Source organism: Rhinatrema bivittatum, chromosome 2, assembly GCF_901001135.1.
Source record: "Rhinatrema bivittatum chromosome 2, aRhiBiv1.1, whole genome shotgun sequence".
Lineage (NCBI taxonomy): Eukaryota > Metazoa > Chordata > Amphibia > Gymnophiona > Rhinatrematidae > Rhinatrema > Rhinatrema bivittatum.
The window spans coordinates 603,632,777-603,659,153 of record NC_042616.1 but is presented as its reverse complement, the minus strand read 5'-3'; the positions used below and the strand labels follow the sequence as shown (position 1 = coordinate 603,659,153).

Genomic DNA, 26,377 nt, shown 5'->3' with positions numbered 1-26,377 from the left:
TCATCCCCTCCCCACCACTCCAGTGCTGGTCTTAGAAATACAGAAATTCACCTTCTTTACATATAGAAGTGCTGCATCTCCAGATTAAAGACATTTTTTTTTCATTTTCTATCAGTCATATATCCCTGGATCACACATCACCAGCAGAAGTGACCCAAAATACCTCTAACACAAATGTCAAACTCACCAAGAAATAGAGCACACCCCTTGACTATGCATACCATGGGCTGACATTAACTGAATCTATCAACTTGGTTATAAGACATACAATAAAGCCTTTGTCCAGTTTTAGGCACCCAGCACATCTGGTTTTTTTTTCCAATTGTTTGACAGCAGTTCATCAACAAATTTATAAAATGAATATAAGATCTTATTCAGATGATAATTAACATCTCACAGATGACCCAAAATATTCCTACAGGTATGGAAACAAATTCAGAATAAAGAGACCATGAAGCATAAATAGAAATGTGCAGACAAAAACTGAACTGGAAACTGCAACAAGCCAGACTCTGTATGCAGCACATCACCATTCTTCATAAAACATCACACAATATAATCAATAAAATATAAATGATGCACAATACCTAGCAAATACCATAATCTCTTGTTAATGTACCTCGTCAAATATTTGTAAATGTACCTCGTCAAAGTTGGTTAATATATTATGTTAATTTTCCTATCACTTCTCTGCTCCAAGTTGTACTTATCCCTGTTTTATAGTAACTGTAACTGTTCAGCACCTGTTATTTACTTCGTTCACTATACCTTTCATCACACCCTTGTTTATTGTAAACCGGCATGATGTGATACTCTCAGGAATGCCGGTATAGGAAAAACATAAATAAATAAACAAATCACTCCCCCCAAACCAGTCTCTCTCTCACTAGTCACTATCACCCCTCCTCCCCAGACCAATCTGTCTCTCTGGTCACTGTGTCACCCCTAGCCCCCAGTCCTATCTCTCCTCTCTCTCTTTTGTCATTGTCCCCTCCCCCCCCCAACCAATGTCTTTCTTTCTCTCTCTCTCCCCTCTCCAGGAGTGGGGAGGAACTGGCGTGCGTTTTGGCCTAATTTAAGAAGCTACAGTGGGAGTTTATCACTGCAGCACTGCCTTGCTTTTACCAGGTCTCCTGCTGTGCTTCCTTCTGGCTGCCAAGCTGCCCTGTCCCAACCCCAAGTTCGTGTGATGCCTGCCTGCAATGCTGCCGGCCGCTGCCTTGGCTCTCTTCTCTCCTGTCCTGTCGCATCCCCGTGGCCCCACCTCCCTTCCTGAGACCAGGCATCAGAAATCTGTGCTTTGCTACTCCACCTTTCCCTCAGGCCCACGCCGAGCCACTGAGCAACATCAGGAAGTTGAGAACTGAAGCTATGCAGCCCACCAACTTTTTTTAAGCAATGGCTTGCTGACCTTTTTTAATTTTTTTTATTTTACTTAATCCTATGGGAATAACACTCAAGCATCGCACAGCCCAGGTGGCAAGCAACACCGAGACCTCAACAAGGTGAAACCTGCGAGGGAACCAGACCCATCGCAGTTTTGCTGCCCTCAGCTCTCTTGCTGTAGTGCTTCACTGAGTCTGCATGTGGCCGTAATGATGTGGGACAGTACACGATAACTTCTCTGGTTTTAAATGATGGTTTTTAAATGTTTTTAAAATGATGGTTTTTAAATGATGCCTGAAGTAGCTGCCTCACTCTGCCTGGTTATAGAACCGCCCCTGGAAGAGGATAACCAATGGGATTCTGTGATACCAGGGTACAAATTGTATCACTGTGAGAGGGCAGATAAAATTGATGGATGGGGTGGCACCATATGTGTCAAGGATGGCATTCAATCAAGCAGGAAAAAAGTTTTGATGGAAACAAACTGCATTCTTGAAACCTTATCTATAGAAATTCCATAGGTAAAAGGGAAGAGTATAGCAGTGTGTATATATTACAATCCACCTCATCAGGATGAGGAAATAGAATGTAAAATGACAGCAGAGATTTAACTGGCTTGCAAAAGGGGCAATACTAATAATGGGAGACTTCAATTATCTGACTATTGATTGGATAAATGTGATATCAGGACATGCAAGGGGGGGTTTAGTTCCCAGATGCTATGCCTCATGCAGCTGTTGATCATGGAACCAATGATCAACAGGGAACTATATTAGGTTTATTTCTAAATGGAATGCAGGATCTGGTGCAAGTGATAAAAGTGGAGAATCTGCTTGGCCTCAGTATGTAATTAATAAAGTTAAATATGTCATAATTACTAGAGGGCAAATACTAAGGAAAACTACTGCATTTGTATTTAATTATAAAAAAACTAGCTGTGCCCGGCCACGCGTTGCAGTGGCAGAGTCAGGTTCTTTTCCCCCCTCCCCCCTTCCCCTTGCTCATATACCTCAGTCACACATCATCTTCCTCCTTGGTCACTCACCCCCCCTTTCCTCCCCTGTCCCCACTCCAGCTCTCTCCCCTCACACTCACCCCTCCCCCTTCGGTCACTAACCCCCCCCTTCACTCCCCTGTCCCCTCTCCAACCTCACCCCTCACACTCCCCTCTCCCCTCTGTGTCTCTCCACTGACACTCACTGCCCCCTTCATTCACCCTCCCCTCACTGTCACCTCTCCCCGCCTACTCCCTACCCTTTTGTCAGTGACACCGCACCCTCTCTCAATCTCCTTCCCTGATTCTGATCCCCTCCGGCTCGCAATGCCCTCCCAGCTGCCCCGCCCCCCCCGTCCCTCTCCCTCTTGTGCGGTTCTGCGTGGCCCGCTCCCAAAGGCGCGAAGTCAGCGAGGATCCCTCCCTGTCGTGCACGTGAGCCGTACCAGATCGCCGCCGCAGCTCCTCCCAGGTGTCAAATTTCGGCCGGTCGACACCACCACGCCCGATATTGCTGCCGGTCCGCCGCTGCTGCTCCTCCCAGCGCCATGTTGGTCCCGCTGTGCCCGACGTGCGCTCCCGCCCGCACATGCGCAGTACAGCAGCTTCATTTCCCAAGGTAGATAGCGTGTGTTGCATGTCTGTCCAACAGATGTCGCTGTTTTCCCCACACACATGTAAAATCATGTTTTTTTCTGTAACCATGTGACATCTATGTAATCTAGATAGAGAAGAACCTTGCCAAAGGTGAAAGCAAGGTTGTATCCAAATTTGAAAGCAATTGGTGCAGTAGCTGAGCCTGGTTAAGTTGAAAAAACAGAACAGAGCAGTAAAGGTAACAGTTTGTGTGTTTTTTTATTTTTTTGTACCCCAAATGAACAGCACCAGCAAAGAAAAGTTTAAATATGCAAGCATACCTTCCTGCCCCCCCCCCCCCAACCCGGCGAAATAGAGCAACCCACACTACAGCCCCCCTCTCGGGAGATGTGGAGAATCAGTGCCCCCCCCCTGTGAAAAACGCGTGGTGGAAAATAAGAACGGTCCCCCACCGTGCTCCTCCCCGGCTACCTGTGTAAACTGCCAGCCGGTGGCGAGGGTGTGAGCTAGGGTTTGTTCCGCCGGCTGCCATGTCGCAAAACTTCACCAGTGAAAGTGGTGCATCATGATTCCTGACCTAGTAAGGGGAAATGTCCGCTGAGGAAATGGCGCCGACGGGCTGTTGATCTTACTATGTCACATGGTGTACCGACGTCATTGTTGTCTCCGTATAGCATAGTAAGGGTAAGGTCCGCCGGCGCCATTTTGGTTGCTGGCATCCGACGGCCCTACTGAATGCGATGTGTCCCGGACCGTTCCTGTGGTGCCGGCGAAGAAGCACGGACTTGTTTCAGGTATAGTGGTCAATTAGTAAAGAGAAAGTTTTCCCAGATTATTTTTGTCAAACTGTCAAGGGAAGGAAGCTGGTTTTTTTGTCACCCTTTCTTGCCCAGAGCTGGAAGCTTTAAGGATTGCTTGCAGTATTAGGCTTTTTCTCCAGGAAGACTGCATCTGAGTTTTGAAGAGGAGTCAGAGGGAGAGAAGTGTAGAACATTTGGAAACCCCAATGGATTTTTCATCCTTGGGACACAAGAGTGCCAGATTGGAGTTTGGGATTCAAAGTCAGGTACTGGGTAGGGTATCCAGCCACCCCCAGCCCACTTGGGACATTTATCAGCACCTTCCATGGAGGAGAAGCAAGTTTCAAATCCCTGTGTGGAGGGGCACATCCACAGACGTAGAGATTAGTTAAATCCTGGTTTATGTAAATCTAAGGACCCTGGGTGTACTTGGACACTTTTTTGTATCTCCTGATTCTTTTGAAATCAATCACAGTAAACTTTAATTTGAACACCCTTCCAGAGAGTACAGCCTAGTTTGTAAGTGTTTCCTTTTCCCAAAGAGCTATGGTAACACGCACGCATGGGAAATCAGTACTGCCTGGGCTAAGAAGTTTAGCCTTCACCCTCATAGAAAGTACACACACTTTGGGGATCAAAGAGAAGAGAATGAGAAGTGTGAAGACAGCCCGGGCTATACATTCTTTTGTGTACTCTTGGAAAAAGTATCTTCTACCAAAAAAGGGTTACACAGTCGAAAGGTCATCTTTTAAAAGATGGAAAGCAGATCCAATTGAGGAAAATAGGGAGGAGCATGTCGATGCAAAAAAGTAATTAAGTGGGCTAAGAGAGAATTAAAAAAAAGCTTGTCACAAAGGTAAAAATAAGTAATAAAAGCTTTCAAGTACATTTGAAGCAAACTTAAGAACATAAGAAATTGCCATGCTGGGTCAGACCAAGGGTCCATCAAGCCCAGCATCCTGTTTCCAACAGAGGCCAAACCAGACCACAAGAATCTGGCAATTACCCAAACACTAAGAAGATCCCATGCTATTGATGCAGTTAATAGCAGTGGCTATTCCCTAAGGGGTAGATTTTATAAATTTACGTGAGCACGTACTTTTGTTTGCAACCAGGCGCGAACAAAAGTACGCTGGATTTTATAAGATACGCGCGTAGCTTATAAAATCCGGGGTCGGCGCATGCAAGGGGGTGCACATTTGTGCAACCTGCGCGCGCCGAGCCTGCCTGTTCCCTCCACCTCCCCTCACCTTCCCATCCCTTCCCCTACCTAACCGACCCCCCCGGCCCTATCTAAACCCCCCCCTACCTTTGTTGGCAGATTTACGGCTGCCGAAAGCAGGTGTAAATCTGCGTGCGCCAGTGGGCTGCTAGCGTGCCATCACCCGACCCGGGGGCTGGTCCGGAGTCCTTGACCACACCCCCGGGCTGGCATCACGCCCCCGACACGCCTCCTGCCCCGCCCGAAATTCGTGCCACCCACCTGACACGCCCCCGACACGCCCCCTTTGCAAAGCCCCGGGACTTATGTGCGTTCTGGGGCTTGCGCGTGCCGCCGAGCCTATGCAAAATAGGCTCGGTGCGCGCAGGGGGGGTTTGGGGTAGGTTTTCGGGGGGGGGGGGTACGCGCGTATCCCTTTGAAAATCTACCCCTAAGTAAATGTGATTAATAGCTGGTAATGGACTTCTCCTTCAAGAACTTATCCAAACCTTTTTTGAGCCCAGCTACACTAACTGCACTAACCACATCCTCTGGAAACAAATTCCAGAGCTTTATTGTGTGTTGAGTGAAAAAGAATTTTCTCTAATTAGTCTTAAATGTGCTACTTGCTAACTTCATGGAATGCTCCCCTAGTCCTTCTATTATTTGAAAGTGTAAATAACCAATTCTCATCTACTCGTTCAAGACCTCTCATGATCTTAAACACCTCTATCATATCCTCCCTTAGCTGTCTCTTCTCCAAGCTGAACAGCCCTAACCTCTTCAGTCTTTCCTCATAGGGGACCTGTTCCATCCCCTTTATCATTTTGGTTGCCTGTGAGGGAGTCAGTTGGGCTGCTAGATGACTCAGGGATGGAAGGGGGTGGTCAGTGAGGACAAGGAAATAGTAAAAAAACTAAATTCATTCTTTGCCTCTTTCGTTACTGAGGATGTCTGAGTCATATCTATATCAAAATCAAGAGGTGAGGGAGCAAATCTTAATGTCCACCATTTTATGTTCAAAATTAGTCAATTTATTATAAATTCATAGTAAGTCGGTACAGCAATAAAAAGCAATTAGCGGTCCCCAATTGGGAGTGACCAAATCTATAGATGGAAACATAAATAAAGAGTGGACTGAAAGGAATAGACAAAGTAGCAGTGAAAATGGAGTATTACGGTCTCACCAAATGTCAGTAACAAATATACAGTGCATAGCAACAAAACACTTTCTGAAAAAGAAAGGAGACACAATTAGAATCAAGTACATAATCAAATGCAGAGTAATGATCATAAGAACAAAAAAGGCTTACCACAAATTTTTAGAAATCATAAATATCAAGAACAGTATGGCATCAAGAACAAGTTACAAAGGAGTTTAAATAGCAATGTAAAAAGGTGCCAAATGCAAGTCATATGACAGGACCTGTCAATCATGAATACATCAGTGAAAACAGATGTATGTCTGATAAGCGTTGAAGGAAGGGGGTGGAGTGTCAGGAAAGCGTTAAATGGTCAATCATTCCATCCTTCTGTAGCGCTTATCAGATATCGGCATCCAAAGAGAGGCACACAGCTGGTTTAAATCATTCCTTGAGAACAGATTCTACAAGGTCAGGATTAATAATAGAGAATCAATCCCAATCAAATCAAACCAAACCTGGGAGTCCCGCAAGGATCATCCCTCTCCCCCATGCTTTTTAACATTTATCTGCTGCCACTCTGCCAATTACTCTCCAACCTCAAACTAAAGTATTATATTTTCGCTGACGACGTTCAAATTCTTCTTCCTATCACCGAATCCCTACAAAAAACTTGGGCACACTGGAACAGCTGTCTACAATCTATCAATAGTCTGCTTACCAGCCTGAACCTCATCCTTAATTCAAATAAGACTGAAATCCTCATCATCTCTCCAGATGATAATCACGCTCTCCTCAACTCCCATAGCGCATCACAATTTGCAAATGCATTCATCAACCACTCCTCCTCTGTCAGAGACTTAGGGGTTCGGCTTGATAACCTATTCAACCTAAAATCGTTCGTCCTCAATACAACTAAAGAATGTTTCTTTAAACTACAAGTTCTCAAAAATCTGAAACCTCTCCTACATTTCAGCAACTTCCGCTTAGTAGTTCAGTCTATCATCCTTACAAAGTTACACTACTGTAATTCTCTTCTCCTTGGCCTCCCTGTGATAACTATCAAACCTCTACAGATGGTCCAGAATGCTGCGGCTAGGATACTTACCAACTCAAACAAAAGAGCCCACATCACACCCATCCTGCACAGCCTTCACTGGCTTCCAATAAAATCCAGGATCACCTTCAAAGCCTTAATGATGATCCACAAGGACATTCACGACATATCCCATCCCAAACTAAGCTCCCAATTCTGCCCACACACATCTGATAGACCAATCAGAAACGCTTATAAAGGATCTCTATATGCACCACCCATAAAAACCACATTAAGAAAACGCGCAGTTTCTACAGCCGGGCCCACCCTCTGGAACTCTCTGCCACTGGAGCTCCGCCAAGAACCATGTCATCAAACATTTAAGAAACACCTCAAAACATGGCTTTTCAGACAAGCTTTCCCAGAGTCCCAAGAACATGCTGACACTGGTCAAAGGACATAACAGGACAAAGGACACTGGTCAAAGAACTTAACAGGACTTTATGGGGATCTTTGAGCATCTTCTTCCACCTCAGCACGTTCCACTCCCTCCCTGCCTCCTCCTCTTCTTTCCCTCCATCCATTAACCCTCTCGTCCTATCCGTCCCTCTATTCATGTCTACACGTGCCATGGTCCCCCCTTACACACCTGGGGTCATCCTCTACTAAGATAACCCACTATCTCACTTTACTAGATTCCTCCCATCCATTAAACCCAATAGCAAATGCAAATGTTTTGATACCCTGGTTTTGTTCTTACATCCTTAGGGCCCCCGTCTACGCCCTATATGGAAGGTTCCCAGGTTCATAACGATAGTCTATTAAACGCCCTGTTTAATGTAATGCCTGTTTATTAATGTTTTACTGTTCTATTTATTTTATTTTATAACACGCCTTGTTGTAATGTAACGCCTTAGCTGCGATTGTTCTGTTTTAATGGAAACCGATTTGATTTGATATTTTTATCAAGAATGTCGGTATAAAAGAATTTTAAATAAATAAATAAAATAAATAAATGATCAGGAAAGATAATCCCTGTTGTATATTGGTAACTGGATAAAAAACTGTAAACGGTAAGACTAAATGGTCAGTTTTTTCCAAATGGAGAAAAGTCTTTATGACATGTCCCAAGAGTCTGTACTGGGACCTATGCTATTTAGAATATTCATAAATGATCTGGAGAAAAGAACAGCGAGTGAGGTGATCACATTTGTAGATGACACAAAATTGATTTGATTCATTAAAATAGCAGATTGTAAGAAACTGCAAAAGGACCTTGTGAAACTAGGAGATTGTGCATATAAGTGGCTGCTGTAATTTAATATGGATAAATGCAAAGTAATGAATTTAGGAAAAAAAATCCCAATTACAATTACACAATGCTGGGTTCTGTATTAGGAGTCACCACCCAGAAAACAGACCTTGAAATCCTTGTGAAAAATACCTTGAAATCTTTGGCTCAATATGCGGTGGTGGTCAAAAAGGCAAATATAATGTTAGGAATTATTTGGAAAAGATTTGAGAACAAAACTGAGAATATCATGATGCCTCAAATATCTAAGGTGTGTCCGCTCTTTGACTATTGGATATAGTTCTGGTCACCCCATTTTAAAAAGACATAGCAGAACTATAAAAAGTACAGAGAGGGCAAAAAAAAAAAAAGATAAAGGGGATGGAAAAGTTCCCATATGGAGATGTGATGAATGAGAAGGGGATATGATTAAGATTTTTAAAAACATGAATAGGATGGAACTGCTAAACAAGGAATGGGTATTTAGCTTTTCAAATAATACTAGGAGAAAGGAGACATTCCATGAAGCTAGTAAATGGTAGATTTAAAACAAATCACAGAAAGTATTTTTTACTCGGAGCATAATTAAGCTATGGAATTTGTCAAAGGATATGGTCAAGGCAACTAACATACAAGGTCATTTACCAAATTGCGTTAGGGCTCTATCGCAGGCATTAGGGCCCTAACTCCTGCGATAATGCCATAATGCCCGTGATAAATAACGCATCATGAGATGCGTATGCAAATTTTTACTTTTTTCTCAAATGGGAGGAGTTTGGGCAGAGTTAAGGCGGAGTAAATTAAAATGAGAAGTGCTTAGTGTTGCATGTGATAGTGTAATGCACGTTTTCGTGGGTTTTAACACTGGAAATAACCACATCTTTTTTCCTGGTGTTATGCTTTACAATATGCCCGAAACGCGATTTGCACTAAAAATCGCTAATCCTGTTCCGAGCAGTTGCAGGGAAGAGGGGAGGGGAGGGGAATGAGAGAGAGAGAGAGAGCGAGCCTCTGGGGAGGCACACGTCAACTTTTTATACCACTGTAGGAGGGGCAACTAGTAACTTGAAGTGAGGCTTTGCTGGTGGCATAAGTTTTGGGGGGCAATTTTACATAGACAGTTAGGGGTACGAACAGCACAGGACATGTCAGTGAAGATTTGATGTGATTTGGAGTGAGGAAAGATACACAGATATGAGATTTGTACAATATAATCTGGACCTAGCTGTATGCTCTCTCTCTACCTAGCTGCTATCAAGCAAGGTTGAGAGTACAGGGGCAGATCTTCAAAGGGGTATGCACATAAGACATGCGCATACCCCCCGAAAACCTGCCCCAAGCTCCCCCTGCGCATGCCGAGGCTATGTTGCATAGGCTGCCGGCGCGCGCAAAGCCCCGGGATGCACGTAAGTCCCGGGACTATCCTGGGGGGGGGTGTCGGGGGGGCATGTCGCGGCCGGCGCATCATCGGGGGCATTCCGGGGCGGGGCTGTGGCCGTGGTTCCAGCCAGGGGCATTCCGGGGGCATGGCCGCGGCCTCCGGACAAGCCCCCGGACCGGAAATGGCGCTCCAGCAGCCGGCCTGGCGCGCGTAAGTTACGCCTGCCTTGGGCAGGCGTAACTTTTGAAATAAAGGTGGGGGGGAATTAGTTAGGGCCGGGGGAAGGGTTAGTTAGGAGAAGGAAAGGGAAGGTGGGGGGCACCGGAAAGAAAGTTCCCTCCTAGGCCGCTCCGATTTCGGAGTGGGCTCAGAGGGAACGGAGGCAGGCTGCGTGGCTGGGCGTGCGCAGGCTGCCGATTTTGCGCAGCCTTGCGCGTGCCGACCCCGGATTTTAAAAGATACGTGCAGCTACGCGCGTATCTTTTAAAATCCAGCGTACTTTTGTTTGCGCTGGTTGCGCGAACAAAAGGACGCGCGCACGTACTTTTTAAAAATCTGCCCCACAATGTACAAATGTGCCGTGTTCTAGTTGCCCCTCTTACAGTGGTATAAATAGTTTACTTATATGAGAGACTTATAAAGAGTCTCTCTCTCTCTCTAGCCAGGAGCAGCCCAAAACATGGAAAAGCAGTAAAATACCTATGCAATGTGCTAAAATAGCATGCATTGTGGTATCTGAAAAATTACCCTAACCACACCACTTTTTAAATCGTGGGCACTATTTACGCAAAATTTATAGCAAAATGATAAATATAGGTCATAGTAGGGTTCAAAAGAGGGTTGGACAAGTTTCTGAAGGAAACGTCCATAAACAGTTATTAGCCAGGCAAATTTGGGAAAGCTATTGCTGCTTATCCCTGGGAGTGAGATACAAGAAATATATCAGCTATTGTGGATCTGCTGGGTACTTGTGACTTGAACTGGCCACTGCTGGAGACAGGATGCTGGGCTCACTGGACCATGGTCTGATCCTGCATGTCTCTTCTTATGTTCTAAGAATCTTGAATTGGAGAAAAAAATCAGTGTGTAATTCATCATTATGGGATAGTGTCATAATAAGACGTTATGATGTCAATTGTGGTGTGCAGTGCTACAAATGAATGCTCTGTTATAGCTGCTAGGGTATATAAAATGTTTAGATTTCATGAATGTTTTGTTAGATGCATAGGGCCTCATATTCAGCGTACTTTGGCTAAGTTGAGGGTGTTTCGGGATGCAGTTAAGTAGCTGGGTAAGTTATCTGGCTATCACTGATATTCAAAGTTAGGCAGATAACTTATGTGGTTAATTCTGGTTGTTTTATAGAGCAGTCATAAAGATGGCCAGTTAAATTTATCCAGCTATCCTTAAGGTAGTCAGATATATTCAGTTGTGCTGCCTTGCAGTTGAATATCCTAGCAGCCAAACAGTGGCTGAAAATGGATGCCATAGTGTTCCTTAATAGAGATGTGAATCGTTTTTTGTGTTCATGTCATTCTTCGTTTTTTGGCCGCCGAGGGAAATGTCGTTTTTTTTGTGGTTCGGGTTTGTTTTGTTTTTTGCGAAAAATTGTTTTTTGAGTTAGTGCGCGCTAACTCCCATTAGCACGCACAAACAAAAACTGTTAGATTTTGTTACTTTTTGTTAGTTTTTGTTAGTACACATTAACGGGAGTTAGTGCGCACTAACGGGAGTTAGCACACTAACTTCCGTTAGTGCGCACCAAAAAAACCCATTAGATTTTGTTACTTTTTGTTAGTGCTCCCTAACGGGAGTTAGTGCACACTAACTCAAAAAACGACTTTTCGCTAAAAAACGGGAAAATCCCGATCGTTTTTCCGGCTCCCCGAAACATGCCAAATTGGACAATTTCGTTGAAATTTTCCAATTCGGCAAAAACGAATGCACATCTCTATTCCTTAAAGTTAATTGAATACAAAAGTATAAAATACATGCCTTCATTTCATATGAAAGTCAGTTATGTATATTTGAAATGTGTATTTTTTAAATATCTTCAAAGAATATTTGCAGTAGTCTTAAATTATGTAGGTTTGATGATCGTACGCTTGACTTTTGGAAAGAAGTTAGATTACATTAATAAAAATAGTTGCTGACCCCTTTCATATAACTTTTTTTTTTAAATTTTTTCTGAATTTCTTAAGGAGGAGTTTCATAAGAAAAGGGTTTTTATGTCTTGCAGAAAATGAGTTTTGTAGACATTACCTAACTCTTGATTTGTCACATTGGGATCAATAATGTTTTGCTGCTCTTAAACACACAAAATCACAGGGGATACATAATGTTTTTTTTTTTTTTTTTATAAGTGCAGTAAAGTTAACGTGTTGGTGAAACAAAAACTCCTCTTACAGTCCTGCAATAACTGCACTTTGAAACCTAGCAAATTATCTATAATACCAGGGAAAGCAGGAAGTGCATTTTAGTACAGTAAGTACATTTCTGGCACTAGGCTCTATGTGAACACGAAACTTGAATTTTAAAGTTTTCATCTTTTTGCTTATCAGAGGTATTGCACACAGAGACTGTAGTCACCTTTAGTCTGCACAACATGTTCTGCAGCTGCCCTGAACTTTTCTGTGGTACAGTCTATTGGAGGATAATTTTCAAAGGCATTTCTGCTGATAAAGCAGTGCCTTTACTTGCAGCAGTAGTCTGTTACAAAATTGTCCACCTGATATCTGGACAAACTTATGCATATGTCCTTTATGCCCTTAAGTTTACCCAGACTGAGAGGAGGTGCTCATGGGGGTGGAGTTGGGGAGGGTTTCACACTTGTGCATTTTTTTGCATGTTCAAATGAAAGTGTGTACAATTTCCTGAAAAATCTTAGCCCATATAATAGTAGATATAATTATGTATGGCTGTTTTGGTGGGACAATTTTCAAAGCAAATTTACCTGCACAAGTTCACTTTGAAAATTGGAGTAATAGTAAGTGTGCATTTGATGCAAAATGTATGCAGGTTTTTAGAAAATTATCCCCTCAATGACCAAAACTTATCAATCATGCCAGCATTAGTAGCATGGGATCTATTTAATGTTTGGGTACCTGCCAGGTACTTGTGACTTGGATTGCCCTCTTTTGGAAAAAGTATACTGGGCTTGATGGACCCTTGGTCTGACCCAGTATGGCATATTTTATGTTCTTATGGTAATATTTTTATTTACCTTCATTTGCAGTATCGGTTAAAGGTTAATATAATTTCTGAAGGTGTCCTGAATCTTCGTCATCGGAGTACTGCCATTTTTAGTATTACAAGGAACTAATAATAGAAAGAATGCCCAGTGGTAGCGCCAGGCCTGGCTGCAGGCCTCTTCCACCTCTGCCGCTGGGCGGGTTGGTGTTCCCTGCCCCTGGGTGCCATGCTATAGGGGGCACTTGAGGGCCTTGGGCCCCCCTGCCTCCACCCCCCCCCCCAGTATACTGCTGTTTCAGTGGCGCATCTCAATGCTATTTATATTGAAGGCATTAGCAGTGCATCTGCTTGGTTGTTTATTTACATCGTCCCATCTCACTGTTGTTGGGATAGCATGTCCCAAGGAGACAGTCACTTTGGACAAATAGTCCGGCACAGCCTGTTCACCTAGTAGGCCACTCTCCACCAATGGGACCTGATTGACTTAAGTGGTTGCTCCGCTATACATAACTCAGCTTGGGACTTTCCTCATGTTATGGCTAATTTATGTGTGCTTACAGATGGGGAGAAAAAAAAAAAAGCAAGTTTGCTTACCTGTAAATTTGATTCTCAGTAATCAGCATGATGAATTAACTATGCTTAATACCTGCCTGCCTCCCTTGCTAAAGTTTAAGCTCTGGAGGAGACTGCAGGCCTGGTGGAACAGTGTGCGAATGTGCAGAGGATCCCTAGTGCATGCTCAATAAAATCTTTACAGAGCTCTGAGAGCCGGGTTTCTGTCAGCACCATTGATGACATCTCACGTGCGTTATGGCTAATTCATTCTGCTCTCTATGACTAACCATTTATTTTTATTTATTTATTTTTTTTTACAGGTAAGCAAACTTGGTTTCCATTTCAGAAGTCTTTCGTGCTGCTTTCATTTATTTATTTCGTCACTCATCTTTTCAGTGGTAGCTTAAGGTGAGTTACATTTAAGTACAGTGGATATTCCCCTGTCTCCAAAATAAGTTTGTACCGGAGGCAAGAGAGTGTGAAGTGACTTGCCCAAGTTTAAAAGGAGAGACAGAAGGATTTGCAATCTAGTTTCCCTGGTTCTCCACCTATTGCTGTAACAACTAGGCTGCTAACCCTCTACTCCAATTATCTTTGATCAGTAAAATATTTTATTTTGTTTTGCGATTGTATTTGTGGAGTCTTTTTTTTTTTTTCTTTGAGAGACTATATGAGTGATTTTCTTTAGGCCTAGAATCTGGGCTGCCCCTGCTGAAAAATCCTGATTCTGGGACTGTAAAAAAAAATGTGTGCACTGCAGTATTCAAAGGTGGCCCACTGCCTGTTTTAAAGAGACAGAACCTCTCTTCAGCAGATCGCAATGAATCCATTTCATACCTTACATCAGGGCTTCTCAAACTTGTTTGGGTGATCTCACAGCCAGCTGTGATTTTGGGATATCCACCATAAATATGAATGAGGTACATTTTCATGCACTGGAGACAGAATATATATATATCCAAATTTACCTTATGCATTGCTATGGTGGAATCCTGAAAACCTGAACAGCTGTAGAGTAACCAGGACCGATTTGGGAAGCCCTGCCCTACATCCTATATCTTCACTTACCACATATGCCCCTCCCTTTCAATTTTTCCTCATCCTGGTCTTCTCTGTCATATGTATAAAAACTAGGTGGGCAATTTTCCAAGCCATTTCCATGGTTCCATTGGTTTATCTGAAGAAATGTGCTTTTAAAACATTTGCCTACCCTACATCTGAGTAAACGTCTGCATATATATTATGCATAAGCTTTCTGGCATTCCTATGGGTGTGGCTGGAAAGGGGTTTGCATTTGTGCACATACTTTTGAATTATCAAAAGTATGCATGTATTTTTTCCATGGCAAACCTACAAGCCACATAAATTAGCAAGTGCAGATGTATGCTGGTAGTTTTCTTAGTAATTTTTAAAGTGAAAATATGTACATAATTAATGTAAAAGATGCAGGCATACAAAGTTATCCTGTAATTGTACCCATATTGTACTCATGAATGCGTAATCTTGCATTTAGACTTATCATATATGCTCACATAAAACTATCGCTACAAGAAGGGACACCACATAATTTTATACCAAAAATCAAACTCTTTACTGAAAAGAATAATGAAAAAAAAATAATGTTTACATGCTATTGCTTCCTCTGTTGGCCTGGATCTCTCTTGGAATAATCTAGGTTTTTGGTTGGGGGAGGAATACTATTTCTTCTCCCTCTTGCTAATTGAGGTGTCATAGAAGCAGTATGTCATAGTGGGGCTGAAGGAGAAAAAAGTTCAGTGAGAAATGAGAGATTTTCCACAGAAAACTTGAACTTACAAAGTACAATGGAAATCCATGAAGCAGCATATATATAGTGCTACATCCAAAACAACTTATTATTTCCATCCAAGATAAACCCCAGTGTATGTTTACATCCATCCACTGAAAAAATATAATACAAAGTGGAGATAATTAAAGATTTGACCTATTGCCTGAAAATGGAAAACTACAAAATACTGAAGAGAGAGAAAGTATAACAAAGGACAGGTAGTAGCCACATGAGAAATGCCACTTACGTATGCATGCAAACTTTACATGTACCAATTAACCATGGCCTGAGCATAGTGTGTAAGAAATGACACAGTGCAAACATACAAGCATATTGGACAAAGATGAGTGCAGCAGACATGTAGTATGCAAAAGCTAGAACAGTGGCATTTATGAACATGTACATATTCAACCACAGATGCCACAACAGTATGACAAACAGCTTCCATACAGTATGCATGAACCTTGTTATTCCTTTTTGGACAGTGATACCATGTGAAAAACAGACTTTCAGCCACACATAAGTAGCAGTGCTGGACAAGGAAGTATGTTAAGTATTATGTTCTTAGCATTGTTATCCATGACCTGCCGTACCTGATGATCTGGCTCTTTTAAACTCTCTGGGCCCTCTCTGGGATTTGTAACCAGAAGGAAGGGTGCCCAACTCCAACCTCTGGTCCAGCAAAATGATGATCACTGGTCCAGCCTAGAGCATTTTGATTGTTAGGAGCATAAAATGTAAATAAATTGGAAAATATCAATTAGTTCATGACCTAACAAGGCCATAGAAAACTACAAATACCCTAGTACTGCTTTTTCTTATCTTCATATATTACACATTAGCAATGTGTGAGAACCCTGAATTTTACACATACAACGATATGGGAAAAAGCATGGATACTTAATGTAGTTTGCAGGAGGATCCACTGGATGGCCATTGGAGCCCAAAACTGGTCTGGGTAGGCCATCTAGAGAAAGGGTAATAGTGAAGCAGTTGGGGAGCTGTTGATTATTTTTACCTTCAGGCAATGTACAGTGCTGTTACTAGGCCAATACATCAGAGGCTTTTAAAGGGATTACATTTATTTGTGTTCACTTGTCACAGATGAACGACCTTTTGTACTTTTTTTCTCAGGTAGCCTAACTTGCAAACTTATCCCCAATACAGCATTTGCGTGCATGAGTGGATGCGCAGAGATCAGATTAATGCTAGTATTTTATACACTGTGCAGCAGGAGCCAAACGTACGCACATTGTTTCGGTGCATATAAATATTTCCAATGCAAGAAAATGCATACTCTCTCTACCCATTTTGTAAACATACATGAGTATAATTTCAGAATGGAAAACATATATGATTTTCAGGTGGAGGCAGGTATTTCTATTTTGAAAATACCTGTATATGTACTTTGGATCACCAGTTTGCCGATACCTCCACCAGTTCTCTCGGTCCTTCTCCAGTACACCTAGACCTCTTGCACTTCATCCTGAGCCCCCATCTGTTCACACAGACCTCCCACCCAAAACTGCAGGTAACAGACAAGTCTGATTTCAGTAGTGCAAGTTAATTACCAGGTGCTATGTGGCTGATAATCAAAGGACACTCAGAGCCTAACTTTGAGTGCCTTACTTTGGCTGAACATAGGCACCTAAATTTAGGATTGCCATAGAATCGCTGAACCTTAGGCCTAAGTTAAGAGCCCAGTGCTGGAATTCAGTGCTGAGTGTCAAACTTCGCCCTTCTCACCCAGCCTATTAAGGTGTCTAAGTTTAGGGGTTTATGAATTAAGGTTCTTAAATTTTTTATTTATTTATTTATTTAACACATTTCTATACCGTTTTACCAGTAATATTACTGTTCAAAGAGGTTTACAATAATAAAATAAAAATAAGAGTATAATAAAATAATAATAAATAAAACAAAATAAAACAGAAATGCAGTAAAGTAAGAATAAAAATACAGTGTAATAGTTATCAATAACATAACTTAGGATGGTATGAGGGAAAAATTGGCGACTACATTATAAAAATTCAAAGATCAGAAAATCATATAAAGGTAATTAATTAAACATTAATAAAGCGTCACTAAAGAAACAGGGCCCATCTAATATTATTACTCCAAACTAAGGAGTTTCCATATCTTTAAAAGCTATTTGAAATAGATGAGTTTTCAATGCTTTTTAAAACTCCTTTGCACTCAAAATTTGCCTTAAGGGATTCTGCAATGTGTTCCAAAGCATGGGTCCTACAACTGAGAAAGCTTGGTTTCTGGTCACGTTTAATGCAGCATTTTTTACTGATGGAACTTCCAGCAGGTTTTGTTCTGCTGACCTAAGTTCTCTCTGAGGTTTGTAAACTCTCAGCAAAGAACACAGCCAAGTGGAATCTGTGTTGTTTAGTAAAGAATGTATAAGTGACAGGATTTTATACTGAATTCGGTATTTAATTGGCAGCCAGTGTAGATTAAACAAAACTGGAGTGATATGGGTAACTTTCTATTGGCCAGATTTAGATGCCTAATTCTTAGTTACATGCCTAGACCTTTTGAATATCAGACTGTACATGTCTAATGATATGTAATATCTCTCTGGGGAGCAGAAGAAGTGGTAGATGAGATGGACTTTGTTTTACACAGTTCCTTTTCCAAAGTGGGAGAGAGATTAGATATGCAGGTATCCTGGTTCCTGGCAGGAGTAGAATATATAAAGTCAGATCCATCTACATGAGTATGCGGGTGTGGTGGGCATGTCCTATGTGAAGTCCTGTAGGACAGATGTTGCAGAACTGGAGTTCTTGTGTGGGCAAGATGAGGTTCTGTTTTCCAGAATCCTTACTTGTTTTCTTATCCTGATGTTTCAGATACTGTTGAGTTATTGGGCCATGAACACATTGCATGGGTTGGCTGTTGAATATTCTGATTAAACAAAAGATGGGCTTTGTCATCTGAGGTGACAAGTGGTACCGTAATGGGCAGAAGAGTTGTCATTCAGCTAAGCAGAAAATATGGGGTAGATTTTCAAAGCGTTACAGGCACTGGGCCAATTTTCAAAGGCCCTGTCACATGTGTAACTCCCAGGGCCTCGGGGAGGGGGTGGGGCTAGCGGCCCCTGGCATAGCAGCCATTTGCCGCTGTGCTTGGGGGATCGCGTGCCAGCAAGGTGCCGGCTTGCGCAACCTGCGCCTGTCCCGAGGCAGGCGCAAAAGTTAAAATAAAGATTTGAGGGGGAATTAGGTAGGGCTAGGGGGCGGGTAGGTTAGGGGAAGGGGAAAGGAGGTTAGTATGGGGGGTTGGGAAGTTACCTCCCAGTCCGCTCCAATTGTGGAGGGAACTGAGGAAGGCCGCAGGTGTTGGCACGCGCAGGATGCATAAGTGTGCACCCCCTTGCGTGCGCTGACCCCCGATTTTATAACATGCGAGCACCTGCTCGTGCATGTTATAAAATCGGACGTCCACGTATGCGTGCGCTCATCTTTGAAAATCTACCCCATATTGCATAGATGGGGGAAAAAATATTTTATTACATTCACACACATGTTGTCTTTCCATGGTGGTAGTTCATCGTGTTTTACATCTTGCTTAGCCCACAAGCTTCTTTCATTCCTATTTAAAGCAGTTTTGTATGTGTGTGTGCTGTTGCTGATTATTTATTATTATTTTTTATAGCACTGGATTTCATTTATGTTTTGGAGGCTATTTAAATGAGGCTGAAAGGGTAACTGAAGAGGTCTTTCCCTTACTTCACGCTGATTTAACATCTTGGGGCTGATGCAATACCATGTGCTAGCCACTGTGCAAGGCTTAACATGCGATCTGCTGCATGTTTTGGACGTGCGTCCATAACCCCCGGTCCAATAAGGGACTTATCACGTCCAAAACGCAAGCCCAATTCACCGTGTAGCTAATAGTGCTCATCACATGTAAATTCCTGTAGATGAGTCTATTAGCTAATCCCCACGATCCTATAAATTTTCTGCGCGGTCAACACACCCTTGAATGTGGTAAATTTTACGCCAACCCAGGGCTGTTGTAAAGGTATGCCGCGCTCAAGGGTGTATTGAGAAAAAAGAAAAATCCTGTTTTTTGTGATTCCTTCTAATAGTATCGTAGCAATACTAAGTAGGAGGAACCAAATAAAGCAGTATTTAGTTAAAAAATAAAAACTTAAAAAAAAAATAATTCTAGACGTCCAATATATATATATTATATATATATATATTTTCTGGTAGCGGGAGAAAAAGGATGCTCGCAGATTGAGCATCCATTTTCCCAACCTGCTTGACAGCCACCTTTCCTGTGCGCCTGATGCTGAGGAGGCGCTAGGGTCACACATTTTGTCCCTAGCACCTCCTTTTTAGCGCAACCCCTAATTTAAATATTGGATCACACGCCCAGGAGAAGTGGCTGGGCGCACATTAGGAAAAACATTGAGCGCCCATTTTCTGCACACGGTTATTGCATCGGCACCTTTGAGCATACCTGTGTACTTCCCTTTGCCTAATTCCAGATGTGGGCGATGACACAAGTGTACTGTGTCCAAAAAGGAATAACAAGGTTCATGCATGCTGTATGGAAGTTGATTTACTATAGTATATGCCAGCGAGCAGTGGCAAATGTAAAGCCCTCCATAAAGGGGGCCTCTTAGCAGACTTTTCAAAATGCAGGATGCAGTAGCACTTTTATTTTCCTAAATTGCAAACATTTTTTTAGGCCTGCACGTGGATGAATCAAGCTCATACTGCATGTTTTTGATTCATGATTTGCATAATCAGAGCAAAGGATTCGTTATAGTTATCAAGCTAAAAATATATTTCAGCGGTCCATCTCCCCCGGTCTCCATCCTCTTTTTGCTTCTCCCTCATCAAAAATAAATATCTGGGTTTTCAAACTATGACAAAATGAAAACAATCATCTGTGATAAACCACTGTTGTAGAAGATGAAGCTTGTGGGTCACAAAAAGGTATGGCTTGCTGAGATTTTGCAGAGTTTTCTCATCTGTCAGACCTAAGTAAAGTAAAGGTTGAAAAGCTTTTTAATGTTAAAGGAAATCAGGCAGTTTTATTTATGTGCAGTGCAAACGCCAGAAGATAGACTGTGACTTGATATGCAAAATCTTTTCACTTTCGCCAAGCCAGTGCTATCCACTTTTTTTTTTTTTTTTTAGTGCTTCGGCAGAGAATGTAGTTTTATACTCATTTAATAATAATTATCCATTTTGGTCGTACTTGTCTGGGAAATCTTCTTGAGCCCCTTCAGTTATATATTTTTTTTTTCCCTTCAGAAAAGCACCACTCAAGCTCTTCTGCTGAAAATGTTTTTCCTTCCCTCCTCTCCTTCACTTGATTCCGCTCTTCCCCCTTATCGACGTGCTCATCAGTGCCAGAGCTCTTCAGTATTCCACTCCTGTCCTCTGTGAAGTGATTTTGCCCAGACACGTCTGGCTCAGGGTGAAGTGCCCTCCCCTGAGAGCACGCACTGCAGCCCCAGGTCGCCAGCACCATGAATACATTATTATCCCAATTTCCATCCTGTTGCCACGGCAGCACTTTTGGAACTGCTAGGTTATTAAGTCGTACATCACTAATACCCTGATATGAGCAGAAGTTGGATTTAATATTGGCCTTTGATCAGATTACCTCCCAACAGTCAGCTGTCATTAGAAAATTCCTTTGCTCATTATACCCTAAGAGCTCGGGCCTGTACAAAGAAGGGGTGGCATGCCTGATACATGGAGGCAATTTCAAGCCTAGGCCTCATTCAGTACAGTTAATTTATTTTCTGACCTTCCTGACGTTTGGAGCTTCTGCTTATATGTGTACTGTCTAATATATATATCTATATATATATATATATATATATATATATTTGTTTTATTTTGTTTTTCCCTTTTCCTGTGCCAAGTGATGCTTTGCTGGAGAGCGTCTGCCTTTTTTTTTTATTTTATTTTTTTTTTCCCTGCCTGTCCTCAGGTAATGTATAAAACATGGTGCTTCAGGTAGAGATGAAGGGTAAACTGATGTCCCCCTAAATGGCCAGCCTATGTATGCACCTAACACTTCACTGAGCAATCTGTCAACATGTCAGCAACACATGTTTTATAAAAAGCCTCCAGTGGGAGCAAAGGCTCCTGCCAGGGCTTAGGAAATGCTTTGAATTCAGCAGATTTCTATTGCTGGAGTCCCCCGAGGTTCCTTTTACAATGCCTACATTTCAGAAATTTGAACTCAGGACCCTTAGGGGGTTCTTTCCGAACGCCTGAAAATGTAGAGTTATATTGTTGCGTGTCCCCAAGCGGTCTTTACTAATACCTGAATTCGGAGAAGCTGGAAATTACAGAGCTCCCCAGGGGGAGCTTTATCCACACCAGGAAGAAGAGAATAACTCTGCAGGGAGATTGTTTAATGCATTGCTGAAATAAAAGAATTTGAGAGAGATGGGTTGAAGTGTTTTTTTCTCCTTTCTGGCCACTCCTTTGGCTTAGCTGAGTCCTTAAAGACAAAGTCAGGGTAAAGAAGCAGCTGGGCTCTTTTTAATGAAATTTTAGATGTGGCTGTTGAAACAGCCAGTTGCTTGATGCCCATGTGTATTATTTTTTTTGCCTGTCTGAGAAAGATCTTTTTTATTTACATGCAAAAGTTGCTTTGTTTCACTGTATTTCATTATCCTTGCCTTTTCCTCCTTTCTAAGAAACTGGTATATATATTTTTTTTCACTCCCTTTGTACCTACCTCAGTAGCATTGATTTCTCTTTTTTTTTCTTCGTGCGCTTTCATTGCATTTGCCTTATGTCTCTTGTATTATGCCATTTTATAACTTTATCTGCTTTGTTCTTCGTTTTTTGTTTGTTTGTTTATTTTACCTTCAGCATTTCATCTTGGACTGTTCCTGTCATTGTCTTGCACTTATTATTCGCTCCTGTCTGTTGGGCCTTAACTCTATCCTTTTGATTCTACATCACACTACATAGACGTATGCTGACTGAACTTTTGGGCTGTCTTGACAAAGGAGCCCCAGTCTTTGTATATACAAATGTAAGTGTGTTTATGTTTTGTATCGAGAGCTGTACCAGATGTAAGAAATACCTTTGGTTTGTCAGGATGATAAGCATATATGAAGTATGCATTTTAGTTTCATCTTTAGTCAGGAAAAAAACCTTCACTATTCAGGCTTTTCTGCATCCTTTTTTGGCTCTCTTTTAACACTGTGTCACTTGACCCTGTCAAGAGGGAGTTGGGGCCCAGACTCATGTTTACCTAGAGTGCTCTTGGGAAAGAAAGAGCGGCACTCTTGAGTCCTGCTTCTTTCAGATTTGCAGACAAAGACAAGGAGAACATTCTCACAGAACTTGGTTGTCTCCCTAAAACAGTTCCAGCTGTTGCTACTCATGAATGTGGTTGGGGGGGGGGGGGGGGGGTGAAGTACTAGCTTGCGGTTTAGGTGTGGCGTTATGTATGCACTGAGTTGTCTGTAGGCATTGATTTTTCACTGACACATTTGGGAGGGGGAAGCAGGGAAATAAACATCTAGTAGCACTCAGTTCAGAAAACTGTAGACAAGCATATACAGCCTTTGCGGGTAAAACTCTTTATGTTCATTTCTTTAATGGCCTACAGAAACATAATTCTAAAGTTCGTTTCCTATTCCTAACAGTATCACTTAGCCCTTAAGAGAACTTCTCCACTGCTGCAATTAAACAGCAATACAGAATGTTTTTTTTTTAATTTTCCATCTGAGGTTGACTTACAATAAAAGATTGACAAGATACAAGTGGCTGAATTTTACATCGGCCATGCGCGCAAACTCTGGCAGTTACGCCAGTGGCCGGTCCCTGTGCACGCCGTGCGCATTTTCAGTAGGGCCCGGCCACACGCGTAACTGCCGATACGCCCACAAGTGCCGGGCCCTTAAAAAGGGCGGGCGGGGAGGGGGCGGGACATGGCGGGACAGAGGCCGGCTGGGACAGCGTCCATTAGCCGGAGGAGCAGTAAGTAGTGAAAGAAAAAAAATGTAAATAATTAGGAAGGGGTTAGAGGTCAGGGTGGAGAGGGTGGAGAGGGGAAAGGGAAAGAAGGTTAGGACTGGGAGGGAATGGGGGAAGGCCCGATTTCAGCGCTGCGCCTAATTTACTAAAATCCTCCCCCCTCCCTCGCACGTGCCCCCCCCGTACATGTGTGTGTGGCCCACGGATTTTATAACATGTGCGTGCTGGCGCATGGATGTTATAAAATCCACGCGTTTATGTGTTCGCACTGGGAACCATGCGCACATGGACGCGAGCACATACCTTTTAAAATCTATCTCGATGGGTCACACATTTTCCTTTTTGCATTTTTTTCTGAGGAAACTTTCCTTAAGGAAAGGCTGGGGTTATTTAGATAAAAATCAAGAGGGAGGTTTTACTTTAATGTTTTTATTTTTTAAGGGGGGCCTGGAAGTTTCCTCTGGGTTTCCAACTCGTTTGGAGCTGGCCCCATACTAGGGCAGTGGCACCCTTCAATTAAAACTATCTGCGGGATTTCCCTCACTCCACCTATCTAGCCCAGCCATTTCAGTGATAATCCTTTGGCCAGACAGTAGCTCTCGCCGTACGCGATACATGGGCATCCTGAGTCAGACTTTTAGGTGTCAGCAGTGCGTAGTGGCCGAGACTTTCTCATCCCTAGGTCTCTGACTGGCATTTTTAGCCAGCCTGAGAGGCTGAATTGCCACTGGCTGGTCTCAACAAAAGTATGTTTTGATAGGCAAGCCACTTTTAAAAAAAAAGCTTTCAATACAGCTAGTAGTTTGTGAAATTTTATCAATGTTGCATGCATCTGGAAAAGCTATAGGAAATAAATTAACTGGAGATTATTTATTACCGATAGAAATTGGGCTTGGGAGGGGAGAGAAATATGTGTGTATATTTCAGAAGGGCACGATGCTACAATGCCCAGAAGATAAACACATGATATGATGTTTTAGTGTTGCGTGTTGTCAAAGGATCCATTGTTTTATTTCTTAGGAAAAGTAATGAGTTAAACCTATTTAGCCTTCTGATTATTGAGTCTGAGTATCTATCTGAACCTCCAGTCACATGTTTGCAATTTTATTTTCTTTCTTGAACAGAATGCTTGCCCTGTTCATTACAATAATGATGCCAACTGCCTGTTTGACAAAGCAAGCATGACATAGTAAAGTGCTGAAAGCCTTGTGTAGATGAGCTTTTGTGTTCAAGTACTTTAGTTATCCCTGTAACTTTTGAATTGAGCCCCTTTATTTTCTTAAGACTATTATCTGGGCGGTACCTTGTTTGATGGCTTTCATTCCAGTGAATCAGGGCTCTTCACTGTATTTGCATGTTCATTTACCTGGATTAGGCGGTATATAAAGTTTAATAAATTAACGACTTTTTGCCAGAATGAGCATAACTGTATCCTTATTTTTCCTCTGCCATTCATTTCAAAAACATTTGTGTGAACTGAATATTTAGGCTTCTCTATTGCAAAGACTGGCCCATAGCGAATATGGTGCTTTACTTGCTACCACTTGATTCATTGAATGTCTTACCTTTTCTTATGGTGCTTCATTACTAACCTTTATTTATACTTGCACACAAGTTGCTTCCTTACGGCCGGATTTTAAATTCCCCCCTGTGCGTAAAATCCGGCCTTTATGCACGTGGCCGGGCCTTGCGCACACCGAGCCTATTTTCAAAAAGACCGGTACGCGCATAGGTGCCGACCTTCCTGCAAAGGGCGGGTCTGGGGGGTGTGTTCTGGGTGGGGGGGGGGGCAGGCTGGGACAGCGCCATTCCTCGCTGCCCTGTAGCCTTGCGCGCCGACGCATGCAAGTTTCTTCAAGTCGGGCCCTGAAAGAACTGGCGAAATAGAAAGTAAAAAAAAAAAAAAAAGGGTTTTAGAGGGTGGGAAGAGAGGGGAAGGGAGGTTAGGGTAGGGGGTAGGAATGTTCCCTCCCAGTCCGCTCCTTAATTGGAGCGGACTGGGAGGGAACTGGGGGAGCCCCGATCTCGTCACTGTACGAATTTGCTTAATTGTATCCCCCTTGCGCATGCTCCCTTGGATTTTGTAACATGCACGCGCCAACGCACAAATTATAAAATCACATGGACGTGCGCACGTATTTTTTTAAGATCTACCCCTTAGTTTTCAATTGAGCACCATTGCCATTTCTTCCTTAAATTGATTTGTTGCTCTTGCAGGATGGCATATCACCCTGCCACCAAATATCATGATGCATTCGCGGGAAGTGTATCATTCATTGATCAGACATAGTGCCTGATTTACAATGCTTTTTTCTATTTATTATTTTCTATTCCGTTTTTCAGCACTTCAAAGCGGATTACATTCAGGTACTGTAGTTATTTCTTTGTCCCCAGAGGGCTCACAATCTAACCAGGTCATTTATCAAAATGCATTATGGCGTTAACGCATGCGAAAAGAATTGTTACGCATGGCGTGAATGCAAATTTTTGGGCGGGGCAGGATTTAGTTAAATGAGGGGCAATATCACACTGTGTGATAGCATGCATTATGCTATAGGAAATAGACTGTATGCATTATGTTATCACATGGTTTTAATGCTGGAAATAACCACACCTTTTTTTCCAGGCATTAGGCTGTGTGATATGCCCAAAACGGCCATAACACAATTCATGATAATTTTTGGAATTGCATTTTGGCCATTTCTGGGGGGGAGGGGGAGACTGAGAGAGAGAGACTATCTACAAGACCCTCATAGTAGTTACTTATTTATAATTCTATAGGAGGGCCATCTAATAGGCCGAGGTGAGGTGTTGGTGTGGTTTAGGGGCCAGTTTTGCATGTAGTGTGAGACGTATGAACAATACAGTACACCTTGGTGAAGATTTGACGTCATTTGGAGTGAGGAAAGTCTCACAAAGATGAAATTTTGTACTATGTTATCTCACCTTAGCTTGATGGTCCCCTGATATAGAGGGCTCCCCGCATGCACTTGTGCGCTCAATTTTTTATCGGCAC

At 42.5% G+C, this 26,377-nt stretch overlaps 1 protein-coding gene across 2 annotated transcripts in view; it reads left to right on the top strand.

Annotated features, from left to right (window-relative positions):
• The window catches only part of ZNF521 (zinc finger protein 521), an 876,085-nt gene that overhangs the window by 142,964 nt on the left and 706,744 nt on the right, over positions 1 to 26,377 (top strand). The window lies entirely within an intron of this gene.